Consider the following 19,241-nt stretch of genomic DNA (forward strand, 5'->3'; position numbering starts at 1 on the left):
ACATTAGTGGTTTAAAAATACTTAAATCTCTGCATGCAGTGTCGAACTTCTCATAAGGCTTTGACTTGAGGCTAAGCAACTTCAAGCTTAGGCTTGGCTTGATTATTTACTTGAGGTGAAAAATCACTGCTCATTTGTTTAATAAACAAGTTTTTTTTTTCAACAAATTTATGAATAACTTGCTAGCAGGTTGATCCGTTTGTGGTCCTAAAAAATTCTTATGAAAATACCAAGCTTTTAATTTTTCAATGTTGTTATTGTTTATTTAAAAACACTGAATAAATCAGCACTAGGATTAAGAAGAATATGATATTCTAGAAAAATATCACAAAAATAGTCTGGAGCAAAATAAATAATATTAATTAAACTGCTCATGTAGTAGGAAGTTGGTACTTCATTCTCTTTTTTAACTTTGACGAAAAATGAAATATCGACAATTCTTTAAAATCAAGATTAAAGAAAAATGAAAAACTTTGAAGGTGATTTCAGCTTTGGCCCAATTTGTATTAAAGCAATTATAAATGATTTATTTAAAAAAGAGACTTTTGTTGGGGAAATTAATCATTCTAAATCCACTCTAAATTGTATGCTCATGTGCCTCTAGCACTGCACTTTGCAACATGCTAAACAATTGTAATTTCGTTCCTCATTTGGAATAAGATACACTTCCCTTTTTCGCTCAAAAATGAAAAATCTCTATATATATATGATGAAGATAAAATCTAAAATAGACATATAGAAAGTCAAGCCAAAGTGAATTATTTATTAAGCTCAAACAAAATTGATACAAACTCACCACAAATTAATGAAGAAAGAAAAACACATGATTGCTACACTCAAACCACCACCACTAATTAATACAAGGATATCAATTAATTGCTCCATAACCCTCATCACTCCACTACCAGAAAATCCACTAAACAAACGCCATTCACCTTCAGAATCCAACTTCCCACCCAATCAAACAACACATTATCTAGCTCCAGTAAAAACAAAGAACATCCACAAATCGAAGAAACACCATTCAGATGGAGTTCCATTTAGTCAATCAACCATTCACAGCAACAAAACCAAGTAACAAAATAAACCGCCAAAATCTCACTACTACATAAACTGCATTTATGCAGCGATTACTTTGCAACGGTTATAAAACTGTTACAATAAGTTATTTATTGCAGTGATTTTGTAGCGATTTTATATTGTTACAGACAATTTTTCAAGTAAGTATTACATTTGACTCAATCCGTTGCAAAAACCGCTGCATATTAGGATAGATATGCAGTGGTTATGTAAGGGTTACAAATGTTAAAAATAGCAGCGGTTCATAACCGCTGCATATGAATTGTATTGCAACGGTTCTTAATAACCGCTGCGCATAGATTATGATATGCTGCAGTTATGTAACCGTTACAAATGTTAAAAATAGCAGCGGTTCATAACCGCTGCATATGCATTGTATTGCAGCGGTTCTTAATAACCGCTGCGCATGGGTTATTAAGAAAACATTAATCACCCTTTTGTCAAATTATTGCACCACCAAGCATAGTCTTTCCAATGGCGTTCTTTTCACAGCTGCTGCACCACCACAAAATATACAAACTACTACCATTCTGTAGAAAAAGAATCACCAACCCCTTTCAAAAAACATCACTAAACAATCTCACATCAACCATTTGCTTAAAAGGGTATCATTAGAAGAATTTGAACAAAACCACCTCTTGAATCTGTGCAAACACTTGATCCACACTAAGAGATTTATGTTGAAAACTCAGGTAGGTTCCTTGCCTTCCAAATCAAATATACACAAGCAGAGATTACTGTTATCCTCAACTTAGCAGGTAATGTCTTTCTAGTAGCTTTATTTTGAAATCAATTTATCTCTCTATACAATTGAAAAGGTCTCCTCCGAATATTCACATCCATTAGTGATGGATCTAATGGGTATAAATATTGTAAAAATTTTTGATTTTTTTGTTTAAAGATTGCTTAGGAACAAAGAAAGCAGTAAAAGCGTACTTGCACTTGAATCATTTGATTACGACGAAGATGATTGGTTCTTGCAGTTCTTCTCACTGAACCCTAATTCAGAATCTCAGATCGTTGGGCGCTAAGTCACTCTATTTATAAGAAATCTTTTATGGAGTTAATTACAAATCCGCCTATCATAGACTTGCTAATTTTGTCCCTAAAAATCCTACACAACATATAATTAATATGTAAATCCACACATTTAAAATTAAATAATTAGAATCCTATTCAAATATGAAGTAGATCACAACAATTGGTTCCAATATTCAAAACATAAATATAATAAAATGGTCAAACTTATAAACATTTGTTGTATACGTCTACACAACTTATGCACATATATCTTTATATTGTTACATAATATGTGGTCTACAACCCAACACTTAGCACCTTGACCCAAATTGCATGAGAGAATTCACAAATAAAGAATAGGTGAAGTACATCCTCACCCGCCTTGTCACAGAAAATACAATTTGCTAAATCAATAGTCTTTCATGCAAACAATTTGTCTATTGCCAAAAGCCTATTAATTGTGCAATGCCAACCAGAAGATGAAAGAATGCTTAGGCACAATACACTGAGACCACACCAATTTAAGCCCATGAAATGTTTTGCTCAACAGTCCCCAAGTTCCTCCAAATACTCCCTCTACTAAATTCACCCCTCTTGTCTAGTCTTTACAAAATACAATCCCTCTCATCAGCTTTGATAGAGAATTTTTTTTTGCAAATAATCTGAACCTAAATTAACCAGTAATTGCCAAACACCAACCATCATCCCTCCAAAAGTCACATACACAAGCTTTATTACATTGCTTTAAATTCCAAAATAAGAGATTTTTTTTAAATCTATTTCTAAATAATAAATTGAAATGAATTTTTATTTGTCTGATCATATCAGTCATTAATCCAAGATTCTAAACACTAATATAAATCATATGATTTACAGTAATTAAAATTGGTTAAAATATCAAAATGGTCCTTTTATTTTGCGTTTTCTACCATTTTAATCCCTCTAATATAAAATCTGTCTTTTTGGTCATTGTATTATCACATTTTTGTTTTTTTGTCCCTATAATTGACAAATCTGCCCTTTTGGTCCTTCCAGCTGATGAATTAGAGAGAAAAAAAAAATATAAATACGAAGACAAAAAAAATAGATTTTATAACTAAAAGACAAAAATGTACAAATACAATGATCAAAAGAGCGGATTTTATATTAGAGGGTGGAAATCGTAAAATAGAGTGGCCATTTTGATATTTATACCATTAAAATTTAACAAAATAAGATCCCACTAAGGTTGGGGAATCTCACTGCCGAATTTGATCTCAACCGTTCATCACAAGCATGAAATTCAGAGCACTGCCAGCTTGATTTGATAACAAGCGTTGGATTCAAACTCAAGATTCTTCAATCTCTACCGTCCATTACAAAGGGCAAAATGGGAAAATTGAAAGACGGAAAAACCCTAGCAAATCAATATAAGTCGAAGAGAAGATGACGAAAGAAAGCCTCTCGACGCCGCTGCGATCCCTCCATCTCTCGGAATCCTCTTCGATCCCAGGTATTCCTCTTCATCCATTGTTAGGGTTTCAGCTATCAAGGTTCTTTCCTTCTTTGAGATCCAATTTATTGTGTTTTCTTTTCTATGAACTTGGTTTTTTTGGGGTTTTGAATCAAGATGAGCTGATGAAGAGAAACTCATCAATTTTTGCATTTTTTCTTTGTTCGATCTAGGGTTTGATACTTATAATCATCTGTTAATATGTTAGTTGAATCTTTTGGATATTATTTGTTGTAATTCAGAAGAAAGACTTTGCTCCTTTTTCGAGTTTTTGAGTAAGATTGGATATTTTTGCTCTCTACGTTTTTCTGTGTTAGATCTATAGTTTGTTCTATATTAGTGTAAATGAAAATATGGCTTTCTTTTAATATGAAAGAAAAGCCATCTTTTTTTTCTCTCTCTCCCAAGAACTAGGTTTGATTGTATCTATTAGAATGAGAAAATACTGGTTTTTAATTAAACTTTCGGATCAATTCACATTATAGATGTTTATGCTTCTTGGTGTAGCAGGTTTTATTAATTGTATAGTAATTTGGTCATGTTAGGTTTATTTGTGAACATATATCCATAGTCAATGATATATGTGGAGTGAGTGCGTGTAGTAATTTTCCAATTTTTTCAGATATCAGAGTGAAATTTTCTTAGGTGGTTGCACTTCTCTTTTGTAGGATTAACTGGTGAGAGGATTCAAGATGTATACTGCAAGGAGAAAAATCCAAAAGGACAAGGATCTGGAGCCAACTGAGTTTGAGGACTCTGTCGCTCAGGTTAGTTTAGGTAGTTGGTTATTTTTATCTGTTTTCAGCTGCTCATTTAGATTCTGATTGATTAATTGATATATGCAGGCGCTTTTTGACTTGGAGAACAGTAACCAAGAGTTGAAGAGTGATCTGAAGGATCTTTTCATAAATTCTGCACTGTGAGTGTCTACCTATAGATTTGTCTACAAAGACGCAACATATCCAGTACTATCCACTGATTGTGTTCTTTTGGTATAGGCACATGTGATGTGAGTTGGGAAACCGGAAAGCTGTTGTTATTCGTGTCCCTTATAGGCTAGCAAGGCTTATCGTGAAGATCCATGTGAGACTTGTGAGAGCTTGGAGAAAAATTCAGTGGAAAGGTGAGCCCTGGTTGTCTTTTGTGGTATCCATTTAGAAAAATTAAGGTAAGGGTCTTGTAGATCTTTGCATATCCTGAAGTACTAAGTGATTTATGGTCCATGATAGTTGTTTTGACCTTTGTAAATTTTAAGTGATTATTTTGGTTGTGATGATGTTGTATATCTCTATATTCTTTAGCTTGCAGTAGAGCTTTTATTGCTGGCCATTTGACCATGTTATCTATTATTCTGCTCATATGTTGAATACCATTGAGTTTGCTAAAGATATATATTAAAAGTGAACTTTCAAAAATCAACTCAATTGATTTATTAGTGACAGGGAAAACACACTAATCAATAATGTTAATCTCTAATATTTGTAGTGGTCGGGCTGACGAGATCTCATAGATAACTTTCAAAAATAATCCTGGCTATCCAACTTCCGTCCAGTACATGCTGAGTGCTCGTTGCATTCAAAAGGTTTTTGATTGATTGTGTAGACGTAATCAAGCCCATTTTCCTTTGTGTTCATTAATTATTTTGAAGATCTAGATGCAACAAGAAATTTTGTATTATAATTCCTTGACCATCTTGTCTACTGTTATAAGCTTAATGTGGATGTGTGTTATTGTGCTTTGCAATTCTTGGTGAACATTATTTATAGCTATATTTCTTGTAGATGGATCAAATACCATTGAATTCTCTAATAGGATGAGCATAGTTTAGGGTGACATTTTTATTCTCTGTTTGTGGGTTTGAACTGGCTTCTAAATGAATTATGGAGTATAATTATGCACTTTTTGCATCTTCCATGTTTGCACATACGGAAATTCTCTTCAATTTTAATTTCGGGTAGTGTTTCAGGATGTCATCTTGATTGCTTCCCGTAGAAGGATACTTATGCTCACCAAAGATAAGGTTCGAGCTGCAGTGCGCCCACGCAACCGCACCCTCACTGCTGTTCACGAGGCTATTTTGGAGTGATGCTGTCTACCCTGCAGAGATTGTTGGGAAGCGCATCAGATACCGTTGATGGCTCAAGATCATGACGTATGACAATATATTTGAGAACCAGTGAGTCTCGTCTGATGGATCTGAATATCCTTTAGATTGGATTTGTTTGAAACTGCTCGCTTGAGATCTATTTGTTGCTTCACTATAGGGAGTACATCTTGACTTTGAATACAAGACCCCTTCATTTTGTTTGTTTCGACAATGGAGTAAAGTTTTTCTTTCTACAGGTCTTACTGGACCCGAAGGAAAGGAACAACACTGAGTCTGGCTTGAAACGCTTTGCTGGAGTCTACCGCAGCCTCCGGGAAGCGATGTGGTGTTCGGTCATCCGGCGACCGAAAATGCATGAATACTACGTCTTCTGTTCTATCGTCATCGATATAATGTTTAGATGGAAGGCAATGTTTTAATTGTTTTTCGAATGGAGTTTGCGGTCATTTTGGAATGTGGACCATCCTGACCAGTTTTATAGTAGCATCAAAATGTTTTATTGTCATTGTCTTTTCTTGATTACGGGTTGCTCAAGTGATCTGATAAGACCCTCTTTAGCTTGCCACTGTTGTGTACTTCTAACACCATGATTACAAACTCGCTTGTTTCCAATATTTTTAATTTATTTTGTTGGTTAATGTGAATCTCTCTTTACAAAGATCTTTTCAAATTAAACATACAAGCTCAATTGGTGTTTGGAGCACAAGATTTGCAGTAGATTGGGCATCATGTCCTGTACAAACAGGGCGAGAGATAGATGGCATGTGAACTACAATTAAGATGAATGGATTGACTAACATTGCTTGATAGCTATAAACTCTGCCCCAATTAACATCCCCACATTGCACTCATTCTAAAGATTCACAGAGATTTGCCCATGAGACATTAACTCTACAAACAAGCCAGTCTGAACTTGATACAACAAAACAAAATGTGGAGGTGCGAGAGGTTCCAAAAGGTGAACTCTCCTAAACAAAGTGATGTGTGGAAAGCCTGCTCAACTTTTGATGTTCTCAATGTCCAGCTTTTGCTTTCGTGTCCAATTCGCTTCAGGGTCCAGCGATTAACTCAAACAATTGCATCTGAAGTTTAGGAATATCAGAAGCATAATTAAAGAAGAAACAAGGGAGTCTGGAGGTGTTTATGTGTGCTTTCCGGGTCCCCAACTCCTTGAAGAGCTTTCTTAGGGGCCTCTTTCCCATGTGAGTGTGCTTCACAGTGCGAGCTCCCACTGGACCGGGAGGCTGCACCTGGTTTTGTACTCAGGGGATAGAGGTCTCTACAGAAAAACTAATACCGGGTAGGAGGGTAAGAGAATAATGTATCCGAATACTCATTTACGAGCCAAAATTTTCTTGATTGTCCAGGGATCGAGAGTGAGGTTTTCGCGTCAACATTAGATATAACAGGTATTCTTGGTGTTCTTAATTCTGTATGCTGCCAATGCTGTCTAATCTTGAGACTGAGAGCTCATGAAGCTGGTGTGAAAAGCACCAGCAACAGCTAAGGCGGACCTGACCAAATGCAGCCGAAATTTGAATATTAAAATTCCCTTGACAGTGTGATGATGCTTTGATGTTAATCATATCGGGCCACTAAAAATAATATGCAGCATACTAAGAATGAATGTATTGCTACAATATGTCAAATGATACAGTCATTGTATGCTTGACGAATCACTATCGATATGAATAATATGGAGATCTCTTATCATATTGTAGACTGCATAAAACTCAGCAATGATGCATGATTTGCTTGTTTTAAATCAAAACATCAATCCATTGCACGCATGGTAGGTGGGATCACCTCTCATGCAGTCAGTTCCATAATATTATTATGATATAATTTGTCGTTATAGAAGTATAAATTGGTGCCAAATCAATTTAAATCAAACACAATCCCATTGACACATGCTAGTTTAGGGATCACCTCTCATGCAATCCCTTCCATAATATATTTATAGCATAATTTGGTATGTAAAAATTTAAATAAGTCCTAACCGTCATTCGAGCCTTAAATGACTTTGCTTTTAGCTTCAACAACTTCCACTCCTTTTCACCCCCAGAAACAGCATGGTTTCCTGCAATTTTCAGTTTATGTGTCAGAACAATTTGAGAAGGCTTTCAAGTTATTGATAGGGAGTGTAATTTGAGAGGAGAGAAAATCTTGCGTGGGACATAGGAAGTTTGCAATGTGAACTTTATTATTCCGTCTCACTTCATACATTTTGCAGCATCACAGCAATTGTACTCCTTTCTGAATCGAGCCCTATGACACTAACCATAGCACTACTAGCAGCATCTGCAGCGTCCTAAATATAAGGGCAGCAAACAATTTTAAGACAATTCATGCATAAGCTGATGTGAGGCAGATACATATTCTTTACTCATGGAATGAAAATTTTTGAGTCCTAACCTGCATGGCTTCACCTCTTAGCTTGAGCAAGCTTGAGCCCATCTTCAAAGCTAGATATATTAGACCCATAGGAAAAAGTCAGGATACATAAGATTGATAAAGTAATTTCTTGTATTCCTTTTTAAGCAGATTCCGAGGGCTAAAGCTGCACACACAAATGGCAACTAGATACAAGACATCAGCATTAGACATGCAGTGAGGAATTCTAGAAATGCAGTGTGCAAAAAGGCCCATCAGCTGTACCTGAAAGCCCCAGCATCTGCGAGGGCTGTGTACTCTCCGAGACTTAGACCACAAGTGACATCTACAGAATCGAGCAATGTCCTGGCCACCTTCACGCGCACGCAACACCTCAACAGCAGCTAGGCTTGTAACATATATAGCTGGCTGAAAATAGTTTTATCCAAGAGATATGCCATGATGTAATGAATTATAGTAATCATCTACTGTAAGTCAACTACCAGGACTGAACTTAAAAAATACTATTTATTATTTTTCAGAGAAGATATTATCATGCAAAAGGAATTTTAATTGATATATAATAGAGTAAATATAATTTAAGTAAAGGAATACCATAAAAGCATGCTCCAAAGTACAACTAATTTACCTGACTGATAACTGTTGAATCAAGCTTTTCCTTAGGTCCATTGATGCATGCATCCAAGAGATCGAAAACTGAAATGGGGACTATTGGGAAAACGCAGAGATGGGCAAACAAATTTGAGCAAGATATAGAGAAGTAAAATTGGATTCTAATGTGCTGATCTCCACAAGATTACAACAGAACTATGGTGTTTGGCATCAATCCACTAATACTTTAATGAGACAACTGTATACTGGTTATAAAATAAATTACCCGAGAATCTCATTTGCTTTGCTATACAGTTCAGCAGCAGCAGGCACATTTTGAGAGGCAGCCCCCATTCCCACAGATTGTGCACCCTGATAAATTATAGAGTTTTAACAGACTATATACGATACCAAATGTCGAAATATAAGCAATACTAAAGAATCTAATGCAATATTTAGAGAATTTTCTAACTAATAGACCCAAATGATCAAACTCGATAACTCTCAAAAACATTCAGAATGTCAACCTTAACATGTTTATAGTATTTACAGATGCTCAATTACATATTTAGAGCAGCAATTTAGTTGCTCTGATTCTACACTTTTTTCACTCAGTTTTTAATCAATAACCCCTTGTGGCACATCAGCAAATGATCAAAGGCATTGTAGTCAAGTATGAAAGTCATACAAATACTTTCTCTTAAGTGATTTCTTGTCACTCAATAATTTCATCATTATCTGAACACCATTATTAAGGATTTTCAACTTATTTGAAAAAGTGATTGGTTTTAAGGTGATGTATTGCAGACATTCAACATAGAATTTAATCATATGATACAAACTATCATAAAGAATTCAAATCATGCAAGATTCAACTAGCTTACCCTAAGCATCATAAGATAGTTCATGGTTTTATATCAACAGATTAATAAAACTAAAACCTCAAAACAATTCCATCAATAATATGTTCAATTTTATCTCAACAAGTTACCTATTAATTTTCAATGGCATAGAATTCAATACAGGTGCAATCTACCATTTGTTAGAAAACAAAATGATCATCAAAACACTAAGAAAGACGACAGTTTTCCACTCAATATTGTCAATATTGCAACTCATCATCAACTAAATATTTACTCCCCATCAATTTCTACCAATAGGCCAAATCATGAAATCAAAAATTTGAATTTTTCCACACAGACAGTGGCTGGAGAACAGTTTTTCATCCAGAAAAAGCAATAACTAATATACTCCATTTCCCTATCTTGCAATTATTCAAGCACAATTTTGCAAATCCCTACCTAAAAACAAACTATTCATCATTTCAATCTAACAAAAACTCGATCACAAGTAAAAAAGAAATTCAAGAAGGACCTGGCCAGGAAAGAGGAATCCACAAGTGGGCTTATGGTCTTTGAAGATGGTGTCAGCAGTGAGAGGCTCTGGAATGCCGGTGGAGACGTTCATAGAAACCCTAGATCCCCATGAATTCCTCGGCAGCGAGCTCGAGGATACCCGCCTTGGGATCTTGCCTAGAAACACTGATGACACTAGCGCGCAAGAGGCTGCAGACGCCATCGCGAGAGAGATCACGAGATCGAGATCGATCGAGAGAGAGAGAGAGAGATGGGCGGAGAGAACGAAGCGCGGGAGCTTGGAGACTGCGGAAATGGCGATGCGGATTGGAAGTGGAGTTCCCAACGGTCGCAAAAACTGGGAAGTCGGAGTTGTAAACTTTGGAACCTCGGGAAGTCCGTCGGAAAAAATGGAAATTAAAACTGGGCTCTTGTTGGGCCGGAATGGCCCATGAGAATTGGGCTTGCTCTCCGCGTCACTAATGAACTATTAGTCCAAACTTATTTTGTTGAAAGTAAAACATAGTCCCCATATTGGGAGGCAAATGGGGTAGGGAATCGTTCTTCGCGTCACTAATGAACTATTAGTCCAAACTTATTTTGTTGAGAAGTGGGCATGAATTCACGTGATTGGGAGGCAAATGGGACGGGGAATCTTAAAATAGTGCCTGCGAGGTGATGAAGAAAGCTTTTCTCTTCTACCTGCAAATTGTAGGTGGGGACGAGTAATGCTCTCCCGCCCGCTCTTTTGATCGCTATGAGCGCGAATTCCAGCACCCGCAGGGATCTAGTGAACAACACAAATAAATTATATATTTTAATTTTATTTATTAATTTAGTTTTAAACTTTATGTTATTTGTATTAATTAACTTGTTGGTTTATCCTACATTATATTATGATTTATTATGAAAAATATTTTATAATTTTTTTTTATTTCTATATGATGTCTATGTTTATAACTTGTATGAAAATAATTAAGCAAGGTAGAGATTCGGTGATCCTTGCGAGGGGTGAGTGGGGGAAATTTCTCCCATAAGTAATTTTAGGATGAGGAATCTTCACCCCATGAGAAATGGGGATAAGGATTTCATTTTCCTCCCTACCCCAAGTGCATACATATCCCTTATGTTTTAAATACCCAAACAATTGTTGTATTTTTTTTTGTTATAATGCCTTAATATTCCTTCAATTTTTTTTAAAAAATTATTATTATTAAATCTTTAATAACTATAATTCAATTAAAAATTATTGTTTGCATTATGTTCTAAATTGTTTGTCCACATTAGGTGGTTAACGTTCCTTTTTATTTTTTTCCATCTGTACTTGCTTAGGTTTTGGAAGTAATTATTTATCTATTTTTATTAGAAAAATCTGGTAATCAATGATTTATTTTATTTACACTTTCATGAAAAACTTAGGTTTTCTTTAATTATAGAGTTAGGGTTGGTTGTCCTATAAAACAATCATTTTTTTCTCAAAGTTGAATAAGAAAAAGAAATTATTATCCTTTAAAAAATATATTATTTTTATTACCACTACTACTATAGTACCATGCACCAGGTTCTTGTTGTTTTTTAATATATCATGAGCTGTTAATATTGGGAAATACAACTTTGAATTAGCTTATAGCCTAAAGAAACTGCCTTTTCAATCATTGTTTATAAGCCTTGAGTTTCAATATAATATGAGAAATTTAATACCATTGTACTCCCCTGGATAGTTTAATTTTTTTTTTGTTTGTAAAGCCAAAATTTTCCCAATAAATATAATAATTTTTTATAATAATAACAATGATATATATATATATGAGGACCAGTATTCTAGGGACGTCCCTAGATTTTAAATCTAGAGATATTCACGGTAACCGTAGGATGGTAATCCGACGGCTACTATCATCATAAACAGTGCAAAACGCATTTTACAGTGTCCTACAGTAATTGTGAACAGTAAAAATTGTACAATGCTTATATAAATAAACAACCGTTGGATGATGATCCAACAGTTGTAAGAGGGACATCCCTAGAGAACAATAATCTAGGGACATCCCTAGATTACCATTTCCCTATATATATATATATATATATATATATGTTGATCTCTCGAAAAACCATTAATGCTTATGCAAATAAGTCAAATGTCTAACGGTTCAAAGTTAGTGGCAGCGGGAATCAAGCATGGCTACACTTCTTATATAAATGGCGTGATGACGTTTTTCTTTCGCCCTTTTCTTGTCCCTTCATGTAAATATGAATCATATGATGTGATAATGTTATTTTATTTATATTTATTTTTATATAAATGTGCACTTGTGGTCCCAAATTAGGTTTACTTATTATTTTGATAAATGTAATCGATGTAGCCAAAGACGGGCGTATCAATTGATAATTAAACTCTCAACCCATACATCCTCACTCTATACAAGTTTTGTGTTACAAACTTATACCCACAACTAAAAATTTATTATCACTTTAAATTAAGACTTTTTGAATATATCATACTAAAAACTTTTGTAATGGGCCAATGACCATCAGCTTTGAATCTATTGTTTTTTCATTTCATTCTTCATATTTCCAATGGTGCTAGGGTAGTTGAGAACATTTAACTGCTCTTTTTGATTTACTGGAGCAATTTTTATTAGCATTAGATTTACTTTTTCATGTTGATAGGCCGGGTTGTTTCTTTCATGTTATTAGAGCAACCTTTCTAGTTGTTATTAAGGAATACATCTCATCACTATGTTTTTCTGCTCTCTTCTTTCGGCTATAAATTTTATATAAAATCTCTAAAGGAAACATAACAAGGTTGAATTATCATTTCTGTAGTTTTCTTTCCAATACAGTTTGTTGCTTTTTGGATTTCCATGAAATGAGTGAAGAACCAAGAAATATGCAGAAACCTAATATGGAGCGTCTTGTGTCGGGACATGCCTCCTAATCAGAGTCAGCAAAAGCCTTCAACTTGACTGTGGTAGAGGAAGGGTAAAACAATCCTTGGCCATGTGTGCGCTTGATGTAATATAAGATCCTCATTGTTGCACGGAGATGACATTAACATGGAGAAGCTAAGAATTGACTAAGTCGATTGACTAAATAACTCAAGTCGGGTCTAGTGATTGTGAGATATAACAATTTTCCAATAAGGCGCCTAAAAGCAGTTGGATCATCAACTACCTCACCAACGTCTTGAGAAAGCTTTAGATTTGGGTTCATAGGAATAGAGAATGGTTTACATCCCAAATAAACGATATCGGATAGTAATTCCAGGGCATATTTTATTGACAAATGGATATACCAGCAGCTGATCGTGTTTTTCGATATCCAAATTTTGAACATGAATCACCCACCCATTCACACCAGCCTTCTCCTTCAAATGCCCAGCCTAGTGTGACTATACCATATTCAAATACCCATAGACATCCTCCCGCAATGCTAAAGCACCTTCTTATATATCTGACTATCATTGTTACTTGGCCCAACATTGTCCTACTCCTTCAAATCTTTTGTCAAGCAATACCAAGTATCATATCTTAACATTTCTAATTAAGCTACAATAAACTCTCTCATCCTTTTCATAAATTTATCCTATCCATCACCTCTCAACCTGAGCCAAAATCTTTTTCCCAAGCTGTCGAATTGCATGTATGGCATGATGCTATGGCAACTGAGTTGAGAGCCTTAGCAACAAATAAAACTTGGTTAATATGTTGTCTTCCTCATGGAAAACATGTTGTTGGTTGCAAATGGATGTATAAACTAAGTATAATGCCGATGGAACAGTGGAGAGACATAAAGCTGGGCTTGTTGCAAAAAGTTTCACTCAACAAGAGGGATTTACTACTTGGATACTTTCTCTTTAGTTGTCAAACTTGTTACTGTCAAAATTTTATTGGCTTTAGCAGCAATTTATGGTTGGTCTCTTACCCAACTAGATGTCACCAATGTATTTCTTCATGGTGATCTTACAAAGGAAGTTTACATGAGCATTCCTCTTGGATATTCTTGTAGTGAAAGGGAGAATTTACCACAAATTGTTATGTGTCGACTACACAAAGCTATGTACGGGCTGAAGAAATCTTCAAGACAATGGTTTCATAAATTCTCTAGTGTTCTCATATTGGATGGTTTCACTCAATCAGCCAATGACCATTTTCTATTCACAAAACAAGCCGGTACTTCCTTCTTAGCTCTCCTAATCTATGTCGATGATATTATCATAGCAAGCAACGATGATCTAGCAGTACATAGAGTGAAATGTCTTCTAAATGCTCAGTTCAAAATGAAAGACTTAGGTCCGTTACGGTATTTCTTAGGTTTGGAAGTGGCACGGTCAGCTGCCGGTATATCCATTTGTCAACAAAAAAATATGCCCTAAAATTACTATCCAAGACCGATTATTTGGGCTATAAGCCATTCTCTATTCCTATGGACCCAAATCTAAACTTTCTCAAGACGATGGTGAGTTAGTTGATGATCCAACTACTTATAGGCGCCTTATTGGAAAATTGTTTTATCTCACAATCACTAGACCCGACTTGAGTTATTCAGTCAATCGACTCAATCAATTCTTAGCTTCTCCACGTCAATGTCATCTCCGTGCAATAATGAGGATCTTACATTACATCAAACACACATGGCCAAGGATTGTTATACCCTTCCTCTACCACAGTTAAGTTGAAGGCTTTTATTGACTCTGATTCGACTGCATGTCCCGACACAAGATGCTCTATATCAGGTTTTTGCATATTTCTTGGTTCTTCACTTGTTTCATGGAAATCCAAGATGCAACAAACTGTTTCAAGGTCATCAACGGAGGTAGAATATCGGAGCATGGCTAATTCAACTTGTGAGTTGACATGGGCGATTAGATTGTTGAAGGACTTGGGATTTCACATCAATCTCCAGCCTTTTTTTTTAGTGACAATCAAGCTGCTTTGAGCCTTGCTGCTAACCCTGTCTATCATGAGCGTATTAAGCACATCGAGGTTGATTGTCAAATTGTTAGAGAGAAGCTACAAATTGGGCTTATTAGGACTCTTCATGTTAACACTCATCATCAACTTGTTGACTTGATGACTAAAGCACTACAACCATCACAGTTTCATGCACTTCTTAGCAAGATGGGAATACATAATCTATATTATCCATCTTTTTGAAAAAAAGGAGCTCAGAGAGCTATTTTATTAATAACAAAGAAAAAGTTTACAGAGTCTTAAGCTACAACCCATGGCCTCAAAAGACCAGAAAGAAAGCACAGAGAAAAGAAAAATACAAAATAAATAACAAGAACAAGGAAAAAAAACAAACAAAAACAAGCAAGAAACTAAAAAGAAAAACCAGCAAGTTGGAACCCTCGCATGACCCACCGGGGAAGATCTTTACCATAATGGAATGGTGTGAGAACATGAAGAGTTCGCCCGAAAACCAAAAAAATAAAAAGCAGGCCGAAGCCAATCAATAGGAACGAGATGAATCCGAGGAGCACCAGCAAAGTTGATCGAGTCTTGCATAGCCCGAGTCCACTGATTCACGCGCCAGTCCCTGTGATCATGATTCCTATGAAGAACTTGGAAAACATCTTGCAATGCAGTAAAAATGTGATGAATGTGTGGATGCTGAGCAAGCACTGCTTGAATGGAGACTTGAAGAGCATGCAGTCCAGCAATTGTGTGTGAGCCGCCCATCAAAGGGCCACAACCTGCGAGGGAAACTTGGAAACTAGCATTAGAAACAAAAAACCCCACCCCACAGACATCCGAATCCTGACTACTAGCAATGGAATAGAACAGGAAGGGACCGTCTGCATTAGAGAAGTTATTAAGGAGAAGGCGCCTTCCGGGTTGATGTGCATTAGCCCTGGAGAATTCAACAACATGTGCGAAGGCCTTATGGACGATGAAAGGATAATTAGGCACTGCATTTCGAAAGATAACCTCACACCGTTGCTTCCAAATGAACCACGCTGTAGCAGCAATGATAGACTTAACAAACAAATTTGAGTTAGGATCAGTAATCCAAGTCCCCGCAATAAAACCATTTAAGAAAGAGATATTGATGCCCAACCGAAAACCAACCTCCCTCCAAACATTTAGTACTTTAGAACAATGGACAAGAAGATGATCAGTACTCTCATTGACAAGGCCACAGAAGCAGTAAATGTTATTAGGCCCAAGGTTGATATAATGAAGATAATCATGAGACGTGGCCAACTTACCATTCAGAGTAAGCCAAATAAAATGCTGGACTCTAGGAGCCACCCAAAGATGCCAAATCTTGTTCCAACCAGTCCAGGGACATGTACCATGATAATTTTTGTTAAGAAAGTGGTAAGTCATGGCAGAGATCCTATTGTTATGAGACTTAGGGGCCCAAGTCCAATGACAATGGTCAGTGGAGTCAATATGACCCAGTCTGTCAATAATGTAATCCGAATTCTCACCAAAAAGATCCCGCAACTTTTGAAGATCCCAGCAATCATTCAAAATGAAATCAGAAATACGAAGGACTTCAAAATCTAAGTTGGAATTTAAATAAGTGGGTCTAAAGGCGAGAGGGATGTCCATGCACCAAGGGTCATATAAAAGGGACGTTTGAGAGGGATTAACTGAATTCAAAACACAATGAGGCTTTAAAACAACAGCAGCATTGCAAAGGCCACGGAAAAACCAAGAGCATCTCGGAGGGATAGGATCCTTCCAAAAATTAATCTTGCCATATTTAGCATGAAGGATATTAACCCAAAATACATCTTCAGTGTTTAAAAATTTAAAAATATTTTTAGCCATCAAGGAAGTTTTCGCAATTGAAAGATTCCGAATGCCAATACCCCCCTCAGATTTAGAATCAGTTAAATTAGACCACGCTACCGCATGGATGCCCTTTCGATTGCCATCCTTGTACCAAAAGAAATTCCTAACTATCTTGTTGATCTCATTAAGAACAGAATCAGGTACAGGGTAAACAGAAGAATAATAAGTAGGAATGGAAAGAATGGAAGAGTTAATAAGGACAAGTTTAGCGGCCTGAGAAAGCTTAGATTGACCCCATTTAGTGCAAATACGACGCACTCTACTAATCATTGAATTAAAAGAAGCAACAGCCAGTCTCTTAGGAGAAATAAGGACTCCTAAATAAGTAATGGGAAAAGAGGCCTGTCTGAAGCTAAGAATAGAACAAATACTTTTAGTAACCCTATCATTGAACCAAGAAGGAAGGAAAACAGCAGATTTAGACAAATTGGCCCTCTGACCAGTGAGCTGATCATACATGATTAGACAAATCTTGATGTTTCTAGCAGTACGCCTAGAAGCAGTAGAGACAAGAATCAAATCATCGGCATACATTAAATGGTTAAAGTTAATGGTAAGAGAAGAGTCAAAACCAGGAATAAAATTATATAGCATTGCATAATTGAGCATGGTAGTGAGGATTTGAGAGACTAAGATGAATAAATAGGAAGAAATAGGATCACCTTGTCGGACACCCCGAGAAGAGTGAATCCAAGAACTGTGCTGCCCATTAATAAGGAAAGAGAAGGAGCTAGAGGAAATACAAGATATGATCCAAAAAATCCAAATAGCAGGGAAATTCATTTTAGACAGGGTAGCAAGAATTGCAGTCCAGCTCAAAGAATCATAGGCTTTCTCTATGTCTATTTTAATGATTATCCTTGGGGGGTTAATGGTATCAGTTTCAAGCGAATGAACAATCTCCTGTAGGGCAATAATGTTATCAAAAGAGCACCGGTTAACAACGAATCCAACTTGCTCTCGACCAATAAGTTTTGGGAGAACAAGCTTGAGTCTATTAACCAGAATCTTCGAAATGATTTTGAAACAAACATTATACAACGAGATAGGCCTAAAGTCAGAGACAGAGATCGGATTCTCTTTTTTGGGAATTAGAGCGATAAAGGTCTTCCCCCAAGAAGAGGGGAGCTTAGAGTTTGTGAAAAAAGAGAGAATGGCATCAAACATAAAGTCCCCAATATCAGGCCAGAAAAACTGATAAAATTCAGCATTAAAACCATCAGGACCGGGACTCTTACCAGTAGGGAGATCCATAACCACCCGATAAACCTCCTCTTTGGAGACCTCTCCAACAAGAGACGCGGCCTCAGAATCCGACAGAGAGGGAAGTTCATCCGGCAAAGCATTGAGGACATTGTAAAATGAATCGGAATTAGTATCAGACCAGAGATTCGAGTAAAAATCCAAAAAGGCTCTCTGAATACTAACCTGATCAGTACAAAGAGTACCTTCAAAATCATGAATTTGAGAGATAGTTGATTGATGCTTGCAAATACGAGCCGAGTTATGAAAAAAGCTGGTATTACGATCACCATTGCAAATCCAGAGTAAATGGGAGCGTTGAGCCCACTTGATAGCATTCTGACGCTGAAGTGCGCCTAACTTAGCATATAACTCCGTAATGAGAGGTTGATTAGCAGTAGAAGAACTATCCGAGTTTTCCATGGTAAAAATAGCCCGCTCAGTTTCAATAATGGACGATTCTATCTTATTCAAACCCAAAGCTTTCCAATCCTTGATATGCAACCTAGCCCTAGAAATAAAATGAGAAAAAGCGTGAAGAGCATTACCATGAGTTGTAAAATCCAACGCCTTTCTCACAGCCTGATGACAACCAATATATTCTAGCAAGTAATTATCAAAACGAAAAAAGCTAGAATTATTATGGACACCATTGCGATGAATATTCAAAAAAAGAGGAGCATGGTCAGAGAACATCCTCGGCAGATGTTTAAGAACATAAGAATTAAAATTAGAGATCCAAGCAAGATTGACTAGACATCTGTCCAGACGAGCCCATCGCCGGGCAAACCCAGACTGATTATTACACCAAGTGTATGGGGAGCCTGAAAAATGAAGATCAAGAAGACCATTATGATCAATAAAGTTAAGAAAGAAGCTTGCTTTACGAGAATAATGCCTGTAAGAACCACCCTTATGCTCATTGGGTGACACAATATAGTTGAAGTCCCCTACAATGAGCCAAGGATAGGGGAGATGAGAGAGTTTAGAAAGCTCAAACCACAGATTCCTCTGATCAGAAAGCCGAGTACTATTATAAATAACCGAAATAAGGCAACTGTGAAAGGGATCAGGAGAGATGATTAAATGCAAAGCACTCCGAGAGATAGCAACCGGGGTGATCTGACTGAGAGTAGGGGGCCAAGCAACCATGA

At 36.4% G+C, this 19,241-nt stretch overlaps 2 pseudogenes; one reads left to right on the forward strand and one right to left on the reverse strand.

The window, feature by feature from the left end:
* Positions 1–3,535: 3,535 nt before the first annotated feature.
* On the forward strand, positions 3,536–6,057 carry LOC120253990 (annotated as a pseudogene).
* Positions 6,058–7,032: 975 nt separating this feature from the next.
* On the reverse strand, positions 7,033–10,422 carry LOC120253991 (annotated as a pseudogene).
* Positions 10,423–19,241: the final 8,819 nt, after the last annotated feature.

This window comes from Dioscorea cayenensis, unplaced genomic scaffold, assembly GCF_009730915.1.
Source record: "Dioscorea cayenensis subsp. rotundata cultivar TDr96_F1 unplaced genomic scaffold, TDr96_F1_v2_PseudoChromosome.rev07_lg8_w22 25.fasta BLBR01000275.1, whole genome shotgun sequence".
Lineage (NCBI taxonomy): Eukaryota > Viridiplantae > Streptophyta > Magnoliopsida > Dioscoreales > Dioscoreaceae > Dioscorea > Dioscorea cayenensis.